Source organism: Danio aesculapii, chromosome 17 (assembly GCF_903798145.1).
Source record: "Danio aesculapii chromosome 17, fDanAes4.1, whole genome shotgun sequence".
Taxonomy (NCBI): Eukaryota; Metazoa; Chordata; class Actinopteri; order Cypriniformes; family Danionidae; genus Danio; species Danio aesculapii.
In genome coordinates this window covers 38434578-38453501 of record NC_079451.1, presented here as the reverse complement: position 1 = coordinate 38453501, position 18924 = coordinate 38434578, and the positions used below count along the sequence as shown (strand labels likewise).

The 18924-nt window shown below is 32.5% G+C and overlaps 1 protein-coding gene across 2 annotated transcripts in view; it reads right to left on the bottom strand.

Annotated features, from left to right (window-relative positions):
- daam1a (dishevelled associated activator of morphogenesis 1a) overlaps positions 1-18924 on the bottom strand; it is a 129338-nt gene that overhangs the window by 62417 nt on the left and 47997 nt on the right. The gene's annotated exons all lie outside the window — the stretch shown is intronic.

Here is an 18924-nt window from a genome sequence, read left to right as displayed (position 1 = left end):
ACATATCTCATCTTGCGAGCACAAGTTTGTTATTTCCAATGAAGGCGTGAGGCTTGCGTGCACATATAGGAGCAACACGCTCACACTTTCTAGGCGCACCTAACTGAAAACTGCTTTTCAAAATGCAGCGAGCGCACCCCGAGACAAGTGAACTGACCACTCAGCTTCATACTTTGTATGGAATATACACATTTCTACTCTAGTCTATAACAAAAAATTTAATTAAATACAAAATTAAAAAATACCAAACAATTTTGTAATATATAGTTGATCAAGTATGCCTTTCAGACAGAGGTTCAGCTGTCTTTGCCTACATTTGCTCTCTTTTAAAGGAAAATACTTAGCTAATACAGTATGTAGCTTAGATGTACATTAGACAAATACTATTTTATTCATTTATTGTTCTGTCATTTATTTTCAGTGTAAAAAAAAGTACTCATGTTTAAATGTCAAAAAAAATTCACTTATTTTTAAGTCCAAAGAGAATTTTTTTTTATATTTTTTGTGCTGTATTATTTGGTTACTGAGCTGCAATACATAACACTTTAAAATATAAAGAGTTTTCATCTGATTTACTAAACTAGTAGTGTTTTGAAAATAATGAATGCATAATAATCGTGATAATAGGGAAACCATCGTACAACCAAACTCTATAATCGTTGCTTCCTAATGTACTGAATATGGGTAGTTGACAAAATAGGCAGTAAAAAGTGTTTTTTTTTTTTTTTTTACAGTTTTTTATTGTTTTACATTTGAAATCAGATTAAACGCCCTTTTAATTTTGTTTACATTTTTTAATTATTTTCCAAACTATGTTTAACAGAACAAGAACATTTTCACAGTATGTCTGATAACATTTCTTCTGGAGAAAAGCTAATTTGTTTGTTTTTTCAGCTAGAAAAAAAAACTACAGAACAAACCATCGTTATACAATAACTTGCATAATTACCCTAACCTGCCTAGTTAACCTAATTAACCTAGTTAAGCCTTTAAATATCACTTTATGCTGTATAGAAGTATCCTGAAAAATATCTAGTAAAATGTTATTTAATATTATTTAGACATGAGTTATTAAAACTATTATGTTTAGAAATGTGTTGAAGAAATCTTCTCTCTGTTAAACAGAAATTGGGGGAAAAAAAACAGGGGGCTATTAATTCAGGGGGGCAAATAATTCAGGAGGGTTAATAATAATAATTCGGACTTCAACTGTAAATAGTTTTATTTAAAAAATAGACATATTGATGTAGTTTGGTGTCTAATGTTTGAGAAACTGTAAGGGGTCACTAACTTTATCAATAATTTCACCATTGTTATTTACCGGAATTTATCGTGATAAAGTCCAAGCTGTGACATAGCAAAAATCAACACTTATTCTCATTGTGTTTTTTTTTTTTAATATATGAAACTCTGAATAATATTTTTTTCCCCACGACTAGTTAGAGTTGTTGGACATTTTCAAAAAGTAGGGGATAACAGAAGGACCTGAATGGGGTCCTTTATAGTTCATTTTTCTTTATAATTACCTATTTAAAATTAGCATGTAGCATCACATTAAAGGACAGTTTTCAGTGACACAATGAGCTGCTATGTTTTCAGAAATATATACAGTAGATAAAAAAAGACTGCCATTTAGGCAAGGCAAGTTTATTTAGATAGCACATTTCATACACAATGGTGCACTAAAAAAATATTGTCTGCCAAATTGTTCCAAACAATTTATGTGTGTTGAATTTAAACAAAAAAAATGAATTATGTTCAACTTAACTTGTTTAAATTCAGCCCAAATAAATTGTTTACAACCACTTAAAATTTTGTGAATCTCAGGAATCATCTTTTAATATTGTTTTCAGTGTAATTAAAGTGCTTTACATAAACAAGAATAAAAGAAACAAGAAAATAAACACAAAGAAAAAAAATGATTAAAAACAGATTGAAATTTGTTAAAATAATTTTTAAAGGAATGAAAAGACTTATTTATTAAATTTTATTGACTAAAATAGCCACATATTAAATTACGCCTGAGGTATTAATTAATGATTTTAAGATGTTGCTGTAATTTATTGAACTATGCTTGAGACAGTCACACTATAGGACAAGTTTGAGATTTGACTCACAAATGTAAAACATATGACAACACAGCAATTTTAATAATAATGCTAATTATAAGAAGGGAGGACATAAATACTGATGTTTATTCTGGATTCAACAGATAATAACACTCTTAATATTAAGGCAAAGTGGGAATCTGAACTTATTGCGGATGAAACTGAAAAAAAAGAAAAAACTGAAAAAAATTTTTGCAGTTAAATCTACCTTTTACTCCTCTGTTTTTCTAGCTTAAAGGGATACCCCAGGATGTATATAATTAAAAACAGATATTTACTAAATATACTTTTACTAAGTACAAGGAAGACTATACCAATAAATTGGATGAGGCCACACCCTCCAACAATAGCAGAGTGGATAGAAAAACTTGAATCAATATATAGAATTGAATATATGACTGTTTCAATTGAAGTTGAGCAAACATGGGCACCTGTTACTTTGTATCTGAACAGGGCAATGGTAGAATAGTATTCCCAACTGTATCCTTTGAAAATTGAAAATGATGTATGTGTCTTTTTGTAATTTGTTTTTATTTACTGGTAGTGTTACTTGTTGTTGTTATTATTATTTATTTTTTTAATTTTATTAATTTTTTTTATAACTGCTGCTGTCACTGACTGTTTAGTTCTATAAAATGTTTTAATGTAAATAAAAATAAAGTTAAAAAATACTGATGTTTGTTGTTGTTGTTTTAACTTCTGTATTATCGGAGTGTAAAGTTAAAATGCAATGAAGATATTTAAAAAGAAAACAATGCTAATTATATTATTGATATATATATATATATATATTACATTATTGTTTTTGAATACGCAACCTCACATCAACAACCCATTTACACTCTGGACTAACCGGTTACAACTGACCTCCAACTGAAGACAGCAGCAATAGGTAACGTTTCACTATTAGTTCCCACCAACACTTGAATGGTACTAAAACAAATGAGAAAAAGGATTTATCTGCTTGCGTCTCTGTGCTGCAAAACTCATAAAAACACCAATGTATGATCTTATAAGCCATTACAACAATTACCTAAGCCTCATAAACTTCAGCAAAACACAATGACATGATTGAACATGCAGAGCGTCATGAAGTCAGATAAAACAAAAGCAATGAGCTATCACGTTGCACGATTAGGCGCTTATATATGCGAATCCCTTCACAGAAAAAAACAAACCATGTTAACACTACACCTCGTTTATAATGTGCCTTATCAGAAAACATCATTGGGTACATCTACCAGTAAAAGGTAAATAACATGGGAATGTTATTTAAAAAGTGGAAAAATTTACGCTCTTAGGATTTCTAAATGCCTTTTAAAACTGGTAATAGTAGGCCTGTCACAATGATCAATATATCATCTTATCGCACAACACATGGACATGACCTCAATCATTTTTGGTGATGTAATATAAATCGGCCATACATAAAAACCAATACTAGCAACATTTTAACTGATTGTGCAACATCTCTATCGCCATTCAAGGTGTCAGTTTCAGTATGGTTAAAAAAACACTACAGTATTTACTATAAATTAATTTAGTCTGTTTTCATGCGGGTGCCTGACAACTGAAATAGATCTGTTAGCAGATATTGCAGCCTCTGTTACTTTTTACCTTGCACTTATTTGTTAACATTTATTGTTATTTATTTAGGATATGAGTTTTCACCAAGCGGCAACAATCCCGTTCTCCCTCATGAAGCCAATACGGAAGTAACTGAAACTGCAATTCATCGACTCGCCTTTGGGGGCCGGCTCCAGGAACTCCAGATGCTCACTGACTGCAATGTTAAATTGGCCAAATTTACAGCTGACAAAAACATGTTTCCAGCCTGTTACAAAAGATGGTTTTGGTGTATATAGCTAATATTACCCTTCATGACAACTGTGAGGGGATGATTTTTTTTTATAACTCATCTGTTTAAATTTTATTACGTTATATTAAGTCTGCATAATTAAGGGCGTGGTCACTTGAGTGACAATTAGGTCTCGCTGGTCACAGCCATGTCACCTTAGCTGATTCCGGCTGATTAGCCACTGAACTCGGCATATACATCATATTTTTGTGTTGTTTTATGTGGCTTTACACAGTCAGTTGCCTTTTAGAATTATTTCCCACGATCATCAGATGATATGGCATGCTGTGTGCACTTAATTGTGCTCACCAACCATTCAAGTTGCCTCTATTTCCCAGGTGAGTCCAATTCTTAGATACTTACATACCATATCTATAACTGTATTTGTTTTATTTAGGATAATTTATCATTTACAATTTAATTTCGAGCTTGAATGCACTCTAGAACCTGACAGATTAATTAGCTGTAGGTTATAACAGTCATCTGAACCGCTGTCATACAGTTTTATGCCTTGATTTCATAAATTTCCTACAAACACAGACTATATTTGAAGTATTTGGAAGTAATTTGCATTTTCCTCCTGTAGAAAAGCATCATAAGAACAATACTTAGTGGCTCAATGTATTACAACAGTGTTTGTAAAAGACTAAACACTTGTGGTCAGAACCCAAACGAGTCACAGGTATTGAAGTCCCAAAGAAAAGCCTGTATAAGCAAAATGCCAGCAGGCTTCTGTAGCTTCACTGATACTCCGCCTCTTTGCTCTTGTTTGGTATCCACCAGTTGGTGCGAGGACGAGCGAACAAAAGGGCGATGATTGGCCACGCCTACTCGTAGCTTCATTTGTGCTCTTAAGAAACCAATGGGTGACATCACGGATACTACGTCTATATCTTTTACAGTCTATGGTTTCACATTCTGATTCCAATGCCTGATTATTAAACTGTTAAACTGACTATAAATAAATAAAATAGTCTTAAGAATAAAATACGATGTGTCCTTTGGAAGAGTGTACTTGCATTGTGTTGATGTTATATTGTCAATTTGGCATTATATAATGAGTGGCATAAAATGGCCTTAAAATGGCAATAATATCATTTATTGTAATATATTTGGTGCAATATATCGTACAACTAAAAATAGAAATTGTGACAGGCCTAGGTAATTGGATGCTTTTTCGTCAATGTAATTATACTGGACAACACTATTGTCCTCTTTTGACCACTTCCAGAGGTAGTCAAAAACGCCTTTGCTTGGATTGCTTTCATAGTGTAAATGAATATGTGGTCACATGCATCCGGAAAGCCACAAAAGATCACTTCTCCTGCTGACTGTTATCATTATGGGATGTGTTGTGAGAAAGCACACCAAAACAAAGTATTGTTTACTTAAACTTCTGCCATATATTTCTTTGTATGAGAAACAGACCAAAGTCTAAAACTAGAGTCTAACATGAATTAAATTTAGCCTGTCGATCACACAAAGACTTGTGTGATCATATGACTTCAGAAGACTTGAACACTCGTTGGTTGCTTACTGGCATCAGGGTTATTTAAATAAACTTTATCATCCATGAAACTTTGTCATCTATGGCTCTTAATGAAACACTTAGGTTTAATGAAACACTTAGGTCTTGTGAAGCGAAACGATCGGCCCATGTAAGACATTGGACATGATGAAAGCGTTAGGGCCGGTGACGCAATTATAACTATCAACAAACTGATTCACCTGACCTCCAATCCAAGTACGCGCTTGCACTTTCGTCATTAAAATCGACTGAACTACACTTCACAATTGTGCCAATATCTGTTTGACTAATAATATTGTAAATAATGTTCAATTTCTTCCACAGACGGATTATTTCTCTTCAGTGTTTCACCAGGAGCCGTGATTATGATTTGGAATCGTTTGTATATGTTTATTATTAATCTAAAACACCCATCACCATTCACTGCCATTATATGAATCACCATGGACCACTGATTTAGCTAAAAAAAAAAGTATCTCAACTATCTTGAATGACCTGTGAGTGAGTAAATTATCATTAACACACATCCTTCAATTAAAAACAATAGGTAGTGTGGTTGCATGTAGATCTACCATCCTCATAGTTTAAGAATGTCTTATCGTGAGATGAAAATATGAGGTTATACTCGCACCTAACATTCACTCTTAGAAATACAGATACAAAAGATGTCACTAGGGCAATACACTTTCAAAAAGGTACACGTTTATAAGTAAAGGAAACATATTAATACCTAAAGGATCCATATTGGAAACTTAAAAGAAAATATTAGGGTAGTTTAAAGGAATAGTTCATCCCAAAATGAAAATTCTGTCATTATTTACTTGCTCTTTACTTGTCACAAACCTGTTTGAGTATCTTTTTCTTGGAAAATATTGGAGAACGGTAACCAATGACCATCATAGTATTGGTTTTTACCATTATGGAATCAGATGTAAGAGGTTATAATTGATATCTTTCATTTTTCACAATATGTTCTTATGTGTCCAACAGAAGAAAGGAAAACTCAAGGTATGGATTAGGGCTGGGTGATAAAATATATCGATATTTATTGACCGACACCATTGTCATATCGATAATAAAAAAGTTCAGTATGAAGCGCTATAGTTTTACTAAAATACGACTGATGAGCGTGCACCTTGGAAGCAGGGCCAATAAGCTTGGGTGCAAGTTTGTCATTTCCAATAGAGGCGCGCGACTTGCACAACGCACATATGGGAGCATTTCCGAATGCCCAGAGTGTACCCCAATTCATGTAAGTAGAACTAACTTATCTGCTTTACACCTTATATAGAATATACACATTTGAGTAACGGCAGACTAATTACCTCTGACAAACACAGTGCACTCAAACACTGCAGCGATTTTTACTTTTCTCCATAAACTTGCATCAGAGCTGCAGCAATGGTTTGTTCATTTTTTATCCTCTGAGAAAACGCTTGATGGTCAAATAGTTACGAGAGACGTGTGAGCGCAAAGTCCATTGTAAATGGTCAAGGAATCCAAGCTCATGCGCTTGTCACTTCAGGTCAGAATAACAACACATGTGAAAATGAGTGCCGTATAGCAGCAGTGAAAAGATTGTAAATAAATTAAAAAAAAATAAAGATGTAAGAATGTCGCCAGAGTGGCTTTTTGGGTTCTCTTATTGTGCATCCTATAGCCACTAGCTAATCTGATAGATTTTTTAGCTAGGGGGTAGTATAGTCATTCAACTTCACAATTTGTAATGTTGCAGTGTGTATTTGAATAATGATGGCTGGTTCCTTTACTTGAAAGCTCAAAATTGACAGTTTACTGTATCATTATTATTCACACCTTAATGTTTGCTTTGATTGTTCAGTATTAACACTTTACCATTGCACACACTAAGATTTTATTTATAATGTTTAAGAGTCTTTTTAACACTTATGTTTATTTTATTATAAAGAGATCAGATATTTAGTTTAAATATTCTTTTTTGACTATTAAATCTATTTGCCTCAGTAATGTTGGTAAATTAAAGTGGTTAAATTTAAAAAAATCCTAATATTTCTAAATGTATTGGTAAAAATATTCAATAATTACCGATATCGAATGATATGTTATGATATGATATGAGACATGATATTGTCATTACTTTTTTGCAATATTTTCCAGCCCTAGTATGGAACCACTTAAATAGTGCATAAATAGTGAGTAAATTAATATTTTTGGTTGAACTATCCCATTAAAGGTACGTAGGTATCAGTCCCTAAAACATATTTTAAAAAAAATGTTTTGAATAAGTGTTAAGGCAAAACAGGGCCCGTTTTTATTACTATTTTTTTAATCAACATTTAGAAAACATTGCATATGTGTAATGTAATCCTGACTTGCAGTATTGTTAGATGGTGCTTTTTACATCCTTAACAGACTGAATTAACTTCTTTTAATAGTGTATTTTCTTCCAGCAGGTGTGGAATAACATGACAGTTATTAAATGATGACCGAATTTCCTTTTTTCAACAAACTATGCCAGGATTTCTGCAAGTTAAATATAAGATATAAATGGTAAATATAATCAATATATCAAACTTTTCTTAAATGCTTTATTGACATGGATTGTTGGTGATTGGATGAGAGTTGGCTTAACATCTACATGGACAAAGGAAAATTAAGACCTATTAAAAATGATTTAATACATACAACACAATATTTTAGTAAATGTAAGACTTTAAGGCCTAAAATTCGTTTTTTGAAACATAAGACTTTTTAAGACCCAGGGGACACCCTGTTTGCCTTTAACTCCAGGTTACTCGAAGGTGACCGTCCTTCAACTTTACATCTCTTCGTGATGAAAGCGTCTGCCAAATGACTACTTACTACTTAGCCACAACATCACCTTGTTTGATCTAAATCCCCAGATGTCCCAGATTTCATAAAACACTAAAAGACACTCACACACACACATCTAGTTTTACCGTATATCCTCAGACCTCACACAATGAAACTATCCCTGACCTCTCCAAAGACTGAACCGTGTTCATCTCCCTGTCTCCATTTTAGGAATAGAACAGCGAAAGTTACCGTGACCAACTTTATCTTCTTCCAGTCCCCTTTTAATGAGTACACCAGCCTGCGATCCAGTGCTAAGGCCATCCCGACCCAGAAGTCAAACATAAACTTCACTCTGAATTTATGATCGGACCCAGAAGCTCAAAGTGACCAGATGTTTCCCTTTAGAAGAACAGGGACGTAAAGGCTTAAATGGCGTCAGGATTAAGTTTACAGCACGTGTGTTTGTGTAAAATCTGCTTGGTGTACTTGACCCCGCAGAGCAGGTTTATAGTGCCATCATACCCAAACACAGACTTAAACTGTGATGCCCACCATAATGTGCTACGGTCTGACCTCTGAATGCTTGTCTGCTGCTCATTTGAGAAAAGAAACCGCTGAAAGTCATTATATCAACTCGTAGCTACCAAAAAAACTTGGAGAAGCAGTTCTTTTTTCATCCTGGCTCAGTGGAAAATTTTGCCTCCAACAACATTTTTTTGTCAGAAGTCTAAAAATGCAGCCCTCATGTATACTAATCAGCTGAAATGAACACTAGAGGCAGTAAAACACAAGAAGATTTTATTCCTTTTCATTTGATTTATGATTACAGAGCAGGTTGTTAAAGGTCCTAAGGCTGGGCGATGTTGCAAAAATAAATGATCGCAATATCATGTTTCATATCGATAATTATTGAATATATTTTAACAATACATTTATGAATATTAGGATTTTTTTTATTTAACCACTTTATTTTGATTTACCAACATTACTGAGGCAAATAGTTTTAATAGTCAAAAACTAAAATATTCAAACAAAATATCTGATCTCTTCACAATAAAATTAAGTGTTAAAGAGACTCCAACTTTATAAATCAAACGTTTTAGTGTGTGCAATGGTATAGGTGGATCAACATCTGTAAGGTGTGAATAATAATGATACAGTAAGCCTAAACTCTGTAAACAAAACAAATAATGAAAATCAAATCTGGGCTTTCGAGTAAGAACCAACCATCATTATTCAAATCCACACTGCAACAATACAAATTGTGCAGTTGGATGACTACATTACCCCCTATGGTAAAAAATCATTCAGAAGGGGAACTAGTGGCTGGGATGCACAAGAAAAGAAACCAAAAAGCCACTCTGGTGACATCCTTTTTTATTTACAATCTCTTCACTGCTGCTATACAGAATTCATTTTGTATTCTGTTGTTATTCTGACCTGAAGTGACAAGCGTGAGCGCGTGCTTTCCTTCACCATGTTCTATGACGTATCTCATAACTAGGCGATCGTTTTCTCAGAGGATGACAAACGGACAAATCATTGCTGCAGCTGTGATGCAAGTTTATGGATGAAAGTAAAAACCGTTGCAGTGTTTGGATGCGCTGTGTTTGTCTGAGGTAATTATGTTCAGATGTTTTTAAACTAGGTCCTGAAAAAAGCGTGCGCGTCACGTGTGCTTGCCACTTGCACATTATGTGCATGTTGCTCCCATGTGAGCGTCGTGCACGTTGTGCGCCTCCATTGAAAATGACAAACTGACACCCTAAGCTTATTGCCATTGCCTCCAAGGCGCACACTCAGCAGCCACATTTAATGAAACTATAGCGCTTCATACCAAACTTTTTTTATTATCGATATGACAATGGTGTTCGGTCAGTAAATATCTATATTGATTTTAATCGCCCAGCACTAAATGGTCCTATAAAAATGAAAATAGAAAAGTTTTTTATCTTGTCAAATCTCTTTATTTTTTAAACACAAAATAAGATGAAAAAATAAACAAATTAGAAATTAATAATTAATAATATAATCCATTTTTGTGGAAAACCTGATTTGGCCCAGCCTCACCCAGACTCTGCCTCAAGTGGCCCCCAGGTAAATTGAGTTTGAGACCCCTGTGTTAAAGGAAATGACTTTAAAAAAATTAAGAAAAACACACAAAACATGTAAAAAATGTAGATAACCTAGCATTGATGCTTCTTTGAACTCAATCTTCAACAACTCTTATCTTAAAAAGAAAACAAAAATCCTTTGCAAACCTACAGATTTTTGCAAAAGCCAGGATTTTAAACCCAGTCAACCAAGCTCATTCAGTGCAAAGGATATAACCCATAATAATGAGAGAATAAGAGAGAAAAGGAAGGAAGGAAACAGAAAAGGAAGACAAAGAGAAAGCAGAATTGCGGAGGAAACGCTTAATGTTTTTTCTTTCGGAGCCCTGAAGTGAATGATTCACTCCGCCATGTCAACAATCTGGATGTTCACACTAACATGGCCTTGTATAGCTTCCCAATGCGGAAGAGTGTCTGGATTCTCACACGGCCGGCAAGTATTTCTCATTGATAACCCAGCAGAGCAGACACAGCTGTTCCTCTGAAAGTTTTCTCACCGCTGCCTTTATTATTTCGCAGTGTGAAAATAGCTCCGGCCTGCTCGATGGTCCAAAGATCAGTGGGCAAAGACCACACACTTCACACCATACCAATGGATTCCATGTCTATTATTAGAGCGACTTCAACAGACTAACATGAATTGCACTTTGGTTTGCGGTATTAGGTTGCTCTTTTTACATTTCTAGCATTGCGGCAGGCTTTGAGAATACAGATGACTGAGTTTTACTTTACCATGTACAAGCCATTCTTACACATTTCACATTTATCGTTGTACAAATAAATCTAGACATAATTCTCATTGTATTGTCATTATATATTCTCATATATACATTCAAGCCCTTTAATTATTCAATACCACAGGCAAATTCTGAGTTAAGTTGATTTTATTCAACCAGCAATTTATATTTATAATACACAGTCGAAGTCAGAATTATTAGTCATCCTTGAATTTCCTTGAACATCCTTGAGCAAGGAAATTTTCAAAGTATTTCATTTTTTCTTCGGAGAGAAAGACTTTTTTTTTTTTTTTTCTTCAGCTAGAATAAAAGCCTCTAGTAGTAAAGTTAACCTAATTAACCTAGTTAAGTCTTCAAATGTCACTTTAAGCTGTTTAGAAGTGTCATGAAAAATATCTAGTAAAATATTATTGACTGTCATCATGGCAAAGATAAAATAAATCAGTTATTAGAAATGAGATTTTAAAACTATTATGTTTAGAAATGTGTTGAAAAAAAATCTCTCTGTTAAACAGAAATTTGGGAAAAAAATAAACAGGGGGGCTAATATATATATATATATATATATATATATATATATATATAGGCATCAAAAAATTTCTCAGCTTTTATTTACATTTAAACAAAAACTTTAAGTCATAACTTGGCTGGAGTAAGAATAATTTTGGGCATTACTGCATTTCAGAGACATCATATTTGATACATTAAGTCCGTCCCTATATTTTGCACTTAATCATGAGGTTTAAATATGGCATTTTCGTGCTGTTTTTTAAAGCACTCACATAAGCATTAGTTTGTCTGCTTGTAGCTTTTTTTATACACCAAAAGTATTTACTACAATGTTTTCAAATTGCTTACCATACTACTGTACTACTAAATGATTTGGGAATAGCCAAATGTACGTTGATTGCAATAAATCAAAATTACATATTTTTCTTTTATGCCGCAAAAATCTTTAGAATATTAAGTAAAGATCATCATTCATGAAGACATTTTGTAAATTTCAGACTGTAAATATATCTAAATTACTTTTTGATTGGTAATATGTATTGTTAAGATCCTAATATTGACAACTTTCAAATAAGTGATTTTCTCAATATTTAGATTTTGTTTTAATATAGACCATAAAATGTGGTCAAAAATGGGTAATAAAAATGGATACAAAGAAAATCTCATCATCCTAACCAAATATAAACCAGCCAAATATCATCCTAGCCCAACAAACCATTAATCAATGAAAGGCTAATTTATTCATTAGGATTTTGTTATTTAAAGTAACATATATATATAAATGGTAAGTTTTATAATCGTGTGTTTTAATAGCCATAAGATGCGTTTTGAAATATGCGTTTTAAATGTAAAAATTTGAATAAAGTATGAGTATATGAATATGAAATGCTGATAAAAAAAATCATTGTTTACAGTTTACTACAGTAAAAACTTATTAGACCATCTATCATAAACAAAACATTTTAGGAACCTGTTAAAATGTGTTTAAAATGAAAAACTGTGTAATAATTAGGCAAATAACACCTGCGCAGCACATTCAACTTACACAGCACTTGTCCATTTGAATGAATGACTAAAAAATTAATGAATAAATTTAAATTTAATATTAAATTAATAAAATTAAATAAAATTAAATCTTTAATTAAATAAAATAAATAAATAAAATATGTTTCGTTATTTTTTGCCTTTAAGATTTGCAACTGAGAATAACATTAAACAAATGAAAACAAAAAAACAAATAATCATAAATGAACATCCAAGACAAGATTCTAAGACTTGGATTGCATCAACAAAAGAAAAGAGAGGAATGTATTTGAAATGGTTATGAGACAACATCCTATAAAGCATGTGAACAGTCACACATTACACCACTGTTTATCATTCACAAGCGGCAGATTTTAATCCCACGTGCCACTGCTGGATGTCCTTGTTCACAAGGTCTGATCCAAACTGTGACCTACTAAACAAATACTCTCTTCCTTCGTAAATCAAACGTGATACAAAGCAGCAGCTTATCTGACAAATGTCAAAATAAAAAATGGCAACTCAAATCCACATCTTATCCAAACAAAAGCCTGGGAGCAAAGTCATCTTTACGTCCTGGGAAACCCCTCAAATGTAAACATCTTTAAAAAAAAAAAAAAGACTGGAGCAGGAGAGTTATTATTACAAAACCAACAAATGTGTCAATGTTAAAAAAAATAAAAATAAAACATCCACTACTCGTCTTTCAGCCCACCACAGTCTGAACCGAGACAGGTGACTAAAATATTTACAACTAAAATAGTAAAAGAATCAGCAGCCAGTCTAAATGAAAGCAAACATGTGCTATGAACTGAGCATAACATTTTATTCCTAATAAAAGATGACGTCTTTCCCAAAGCGCAAATGAAATGAGTCTCGCTGTGCTTGCAAAACACATAAAACAGACTTTCTGTTTATATATAAGCTTGTCTTTACTGAATGCTTCACTGTCATTGACAAAAAAAACATGCTCTACATATTCTGGACACTACAGCTCTGCTTTTGCTCAAGTCAATTTCATTTTACACGCATCCTTGACAGTTAGGTTATTGCTAACTACAGTATATATCTTTCTACTGAAATACAAAATACTAAATTGTTTAGAAAATTACAGCATTCAACTCTTTAATTGCCAAATTCATAAATGATGTCACTGATTTGGTGAAAAACACACACACACACACAAAATGATGTATTTTTAATATAAAAGGTAATTGTGGACTGGATTTTTTTTACCTTTTTTAAAGTCTTGGACATGTGAAACAACATTGCACTTGATCCATTGTTTTGATTGATTTTGAGTTTTTTCTCTCACTAATTTACTGTTGGTGGCTGTTTTTGCTCCATTGACTTCCATTATAACCACATTTCTTATTATTACAAAACCATGACACCATGCATTTTTGATTGTTGGTTGTTTTCCCTGTTGAGAAGAGGTAAAATGTGTCATTTTTACTGTTGATTATCAGTTGACACCATTAACCATTTAGATGCCTGCAAAAAAGGCTTAGTTTCTGGATTTTATATGGAGTAAAACAGCAAATTAAAGTGTGTGTGTGTATGTGTGTGTGTGTGTGTGTGTGTGTGTGTGTGTGTGTGACCTTTACGCACTTAGGCACTTGATGTGTCTGAGAAAATCTAAATATGCATCTCAGCTCTCGGAACTACATGGAGTAATTAAAAACAAAGACTGTGTATTTATGCACAAACAAATGTGGTTATTATGGAAGTCAATGGGGCAAAAACAGCGACCAATAATAAATTAGGGAGAAGAATGCTGTTCCTGGGGGGGGGGGGGGGGGGGGCGTTCACCGAACCAGTGAAATCATTTGTGAATTTGGCAATTAAAGGATTAAAATCCTGTAAATTTTCTAAACAATTTAGTAGTTTTGATCAGGACTGAGGTCTGTGAAATTTATGTGAAATTAAAAAAAAAAAATTTATCTGATGTTTTATTCAGTGGATGATTTCATTCCGAACATAACAAAAGGGTAGTAAATTTAAACCATGCACAAGGGTTAAAAAAATAAAAATAAAAATAAAAAAATAAAAAATAAAAAATAATAATAATATATATATATGATTAACAAGCATATATCAGTATATTTAACAATATGGCCACATGTATATTGTGCATCACTAATTTCATTATGTGTGACTAATTATGTGTGGTTTCCCAGTGATGGGTTGCTGCCGGAAGGGCGTCCGCTCGGTAAAAACTCGCTGGATAAGTTGGTGGTTCATTCCGCTGTGGCGACCCCAGATTAATAAAGGGACTAAACCGAAAAGAAAATGAATGAATTATTATGTGTGAATTTAATTATGTGTAAAGTTTTTTTTTTTTTTTACAAAAATGAAGCAAATCCAGCATTATGAACTTATGACATTTGAACTATAAATCTAAAACTTCTCAGAAAAACTAAACTTTTCATAATATTTTTTAAAATCAATGATGATGAGATATTTATACATACATAATATGCACACAATTTACACATAAACATGTTTGTACTGTATATGCTGTCAATTACAGTTCTTAGAAAGAAAATCTGTTTCTTCAAAAATATATATCGACAGTTCAAACAAAAAACATGGAAATCGAAATCAATCAAGAAAATTACAATTGGTGCGTTTCTAAAAATAATAATATAGACATTCCCTTTAAGTGTAAACATCACACCAGCATTACTAATAGGTAGGGCCAGACGGAATCTGTGGACGTTTTTTGCTATTTCTGCGGAGAATTGTGTTAAAAATCTGCGGATTTCTGTGGAATTATTTTGAGAGTATCATAACCAAAACCTTAATATATAAAATAAAAAATAAATGTTTTTAACTTTTATTTAATGTTTAAAATGCAAATCCAATTAGATCTACTTTATTTGGTAAACAAAGCAAGTCTCTCATATGATATCTCTACTAAAAGACAGAAAATATTACTTTACAAACTGCATTGTACATAAATCAGATGAACATTTTCATATTAGTCAATAATATGACTGTAATTAATTTAAAAACTGAATAAATTTAGATTGACACACACTTAAGTAAATAAACAGAATCAATGATGGCTAAAAATCTGCAGAATTCTGCGCGCGCAGATTCCGTGTGGGCCTACTAATAGGGCTGCACAATATTGGAAAAAATTGGCATTGCTAATTTTTTTTCAGCAATATACATTGCGATATGAAATATACTTCACCAGATGGATTGAATCACTCTTTTGTGAAGAATTCACTATTTCAGATTGGTTGGTGTGATAATTGCAGAAATGATTCAAATAGACTTTAAACTAGTTTTTAGGGTGTATACAAATAAGAGAGAGGATAAAGTGCTTTATATTTGTCAGGTAAGAATTAATGGCAGTTGGTTAGATATCTAATGTACAATGACAATTAAACTATAAAAATATAATTCAATTAATCTGTGTTAAAGTTACAAATGCCATTCTTTCTTGTGCTTTAATGCTTTAAACTCACTTAATATGTTTAACAGAAAAAAATCTTTAAACCCACATTGGTAAAACTTTGCCATTAAGCTCCTGGTCATCAGTAATCCATATACTTGGCGTTGCAGATCATGCAATGTGACTATTGCGGACGCGCACATTGCAATATCGATGCTGACACGATATATTTTGCAGTCCTAGTTACTGAAACACTAAAATAATGTTATGCTTGATAAGACTTTTACATTAACTCACAGCATTAAGTACAAGTACAGATAGTCCCAGCATCCCCTTCCAAACCAGTTCACATAAACTGCTGCAGGAGAATCATATCAAATTCTACAACCCATGTACCGTTTCTATTAGAGATCAAGCTAAGGCCTCTCCATACCAAGTACTAGAGTTGAAGTTGCCCTGCTGAATTATTAGCCCCGTGTATATTTTTTCCTCAATTTCTGCTTAATATAATATTTTTAATCTATATTTTATCAGCTTAGAGAGACATTTAAAGGCTTAACTAAGTTAGAGTAATTAGGGAAGTCATTATATAACGATGGTTTGTGTAGATAATCAGAAAAATATTGCTTAAAAATTAAAAACTGATTTTATTTTAGCTGAAATAAAACAAATAAGACTTTCTCCAGAAGAAAAGATATTGTAGGAAATACTGCGAAAAAAACCCTTGCTCTGTTAAACGAATTTGAAAAATATTTGAAAAAGAAAAAAGGGCTGATAATTTTGACTTCAACACTCCACACTTTAACAAGGAAAGGGAATCCTGACAACAAGCACATTTCAGAAGTGGGAGGAAACATCAGAAAAAAATAAAAGTGCATGTCTGTGCAGCAACTGGCATGAAAAAGCCTCCATAACAAGCTTGTCTTATGAAATCTCGCTCTGTGTCATACACCAGTGAGTTAATCCGTATCTCTGCACTTCAGCAGGGTGTGTGTTGTGTTCAGGTTCACTCCACCTCTCCCATCTCACTCACCAGGCTCATTATACAAGCAAACTTCTGGCTTTATTGATCCTGCTGCGTGTCGGGAAGCAATTCCCTTTCATGTCGGATCATGAGTCAGTGCATTATGGGAACACACCAAAATCAGCTCATATTCAGCACATATATTAATGAGAGTTATGAGCTAATGTAATACTGTATATCCTACACTGTAAAAAATGGCCGTGATTTCAACGGTAAAAAAAACTGTAAAAATACTACAGTAAAAATCCGTAACCCGGTTAACGGTATGTTTCCTTAATATATACAGCGAATAACCATAAATTGACTTTCCCAGAATTCCCTGCATGGCACATCACTTTTTATTGACATTACTATGGATCTTTTTAGTTGTTTCCCCATCAGTTATGTACATTAGAGATTTATGTTACATCTAATGTTAATAAACAATGTTTATTTCATGACTTTAATTTTATGCGTGTTACCATACTGGTGTTTAGTAGCTGTGTCAATGACACTGAGCACCTTCTATACACTGATACACTTTACTGCTTGTAGAAAAAGTTGTTTGTGATGAGCATTGGTTCATTATGTAACTTACTCATCACCACCTGCACATGACTGTGTTAACGTGTCTATCTGTGTAACAAAAGATGTGTAGTAATACAAAATGATATTGGTTATACAAAAGAAAGACATATTACTATTACTTATATTATTATTTATAAATCAATAAAATAAGGTAGTTTACTCTGAAAATGAAAAATTACTTTTACGGTTTTTACCGTCTTTTTAACTGTAAAATACTGGCAACCACAGCTGCCGTTTATTTTACTGTAAATTTTACGGATTTATTTTTTACATTGTAAAAAAAGAAGATTTGAAGTATAAAGCCTTGACTTGAGGGGGAAAAAACACATTTTTGAGACTACAGCAATGTATATAATGTATAAACATGACATTATAAATTATTTTCTAAAAACCGGATTGGTATATACTCTTTTTTGATTTCCATTTCTTCTGTTCTGAATGCATCTAAAGCATTACTGCAAGTAATAATATTTTATAAGGTTTTTTTGAACACATTCTGCATTCAACCTAAGTTTATATACTGTTTGAATTATGCACTAGGTTTGTTTGATGAAAACAGTTTTTACAAAAGTGATTTTATATACGTAGAAAGTCAATTTAACGTAACCATCTACTAAAACAAACTGTCAAAAATATGAATAAATTACAACATCATTATTTAACCATAAAGTTTCAAAAGAATCACATTTTATTTGAACACAAATGCATAATTTCATTATATTTAAAATTATTAAAAAACTTTTTTTGCTAATAAACGAGTAAAACCTTGTGGTCTGATGAATAGCTGCCAGACCACATTTTTTTCATCATTTTAAAGACTTAAAAATGACAATATTTAGTATTTTAACAACATCGAGTCTTTTAATAGACCATTATAATCCTTGCTCTAAGAATGCCTGACATGATTTGGTATGTAAACTATTGTTTCAGAAAAAAAATCTAATAAAATCTACATTTATATATGCATCACGTACCAATTTGGTTTGATGACATTTATATAGATAGAAAGTTAATTAATGGCAAGCGTCTACTAAAACGTAATGTCAAAACATGACTGAAGTAAGCATTAATATTATTAATAAAGAATAATAAGATAGCAAACAACATTTTATTAAACCATTTTATTATATTTATAACTATTTAACCCTTTTTTGCTGACAAACGGGTATAACCTTGTGGTTTAGGGCTGCAAGATATTGGGAAAATCTGACATTGTGATATTTTGTTATTCTGCGATATATATTGCGATATGA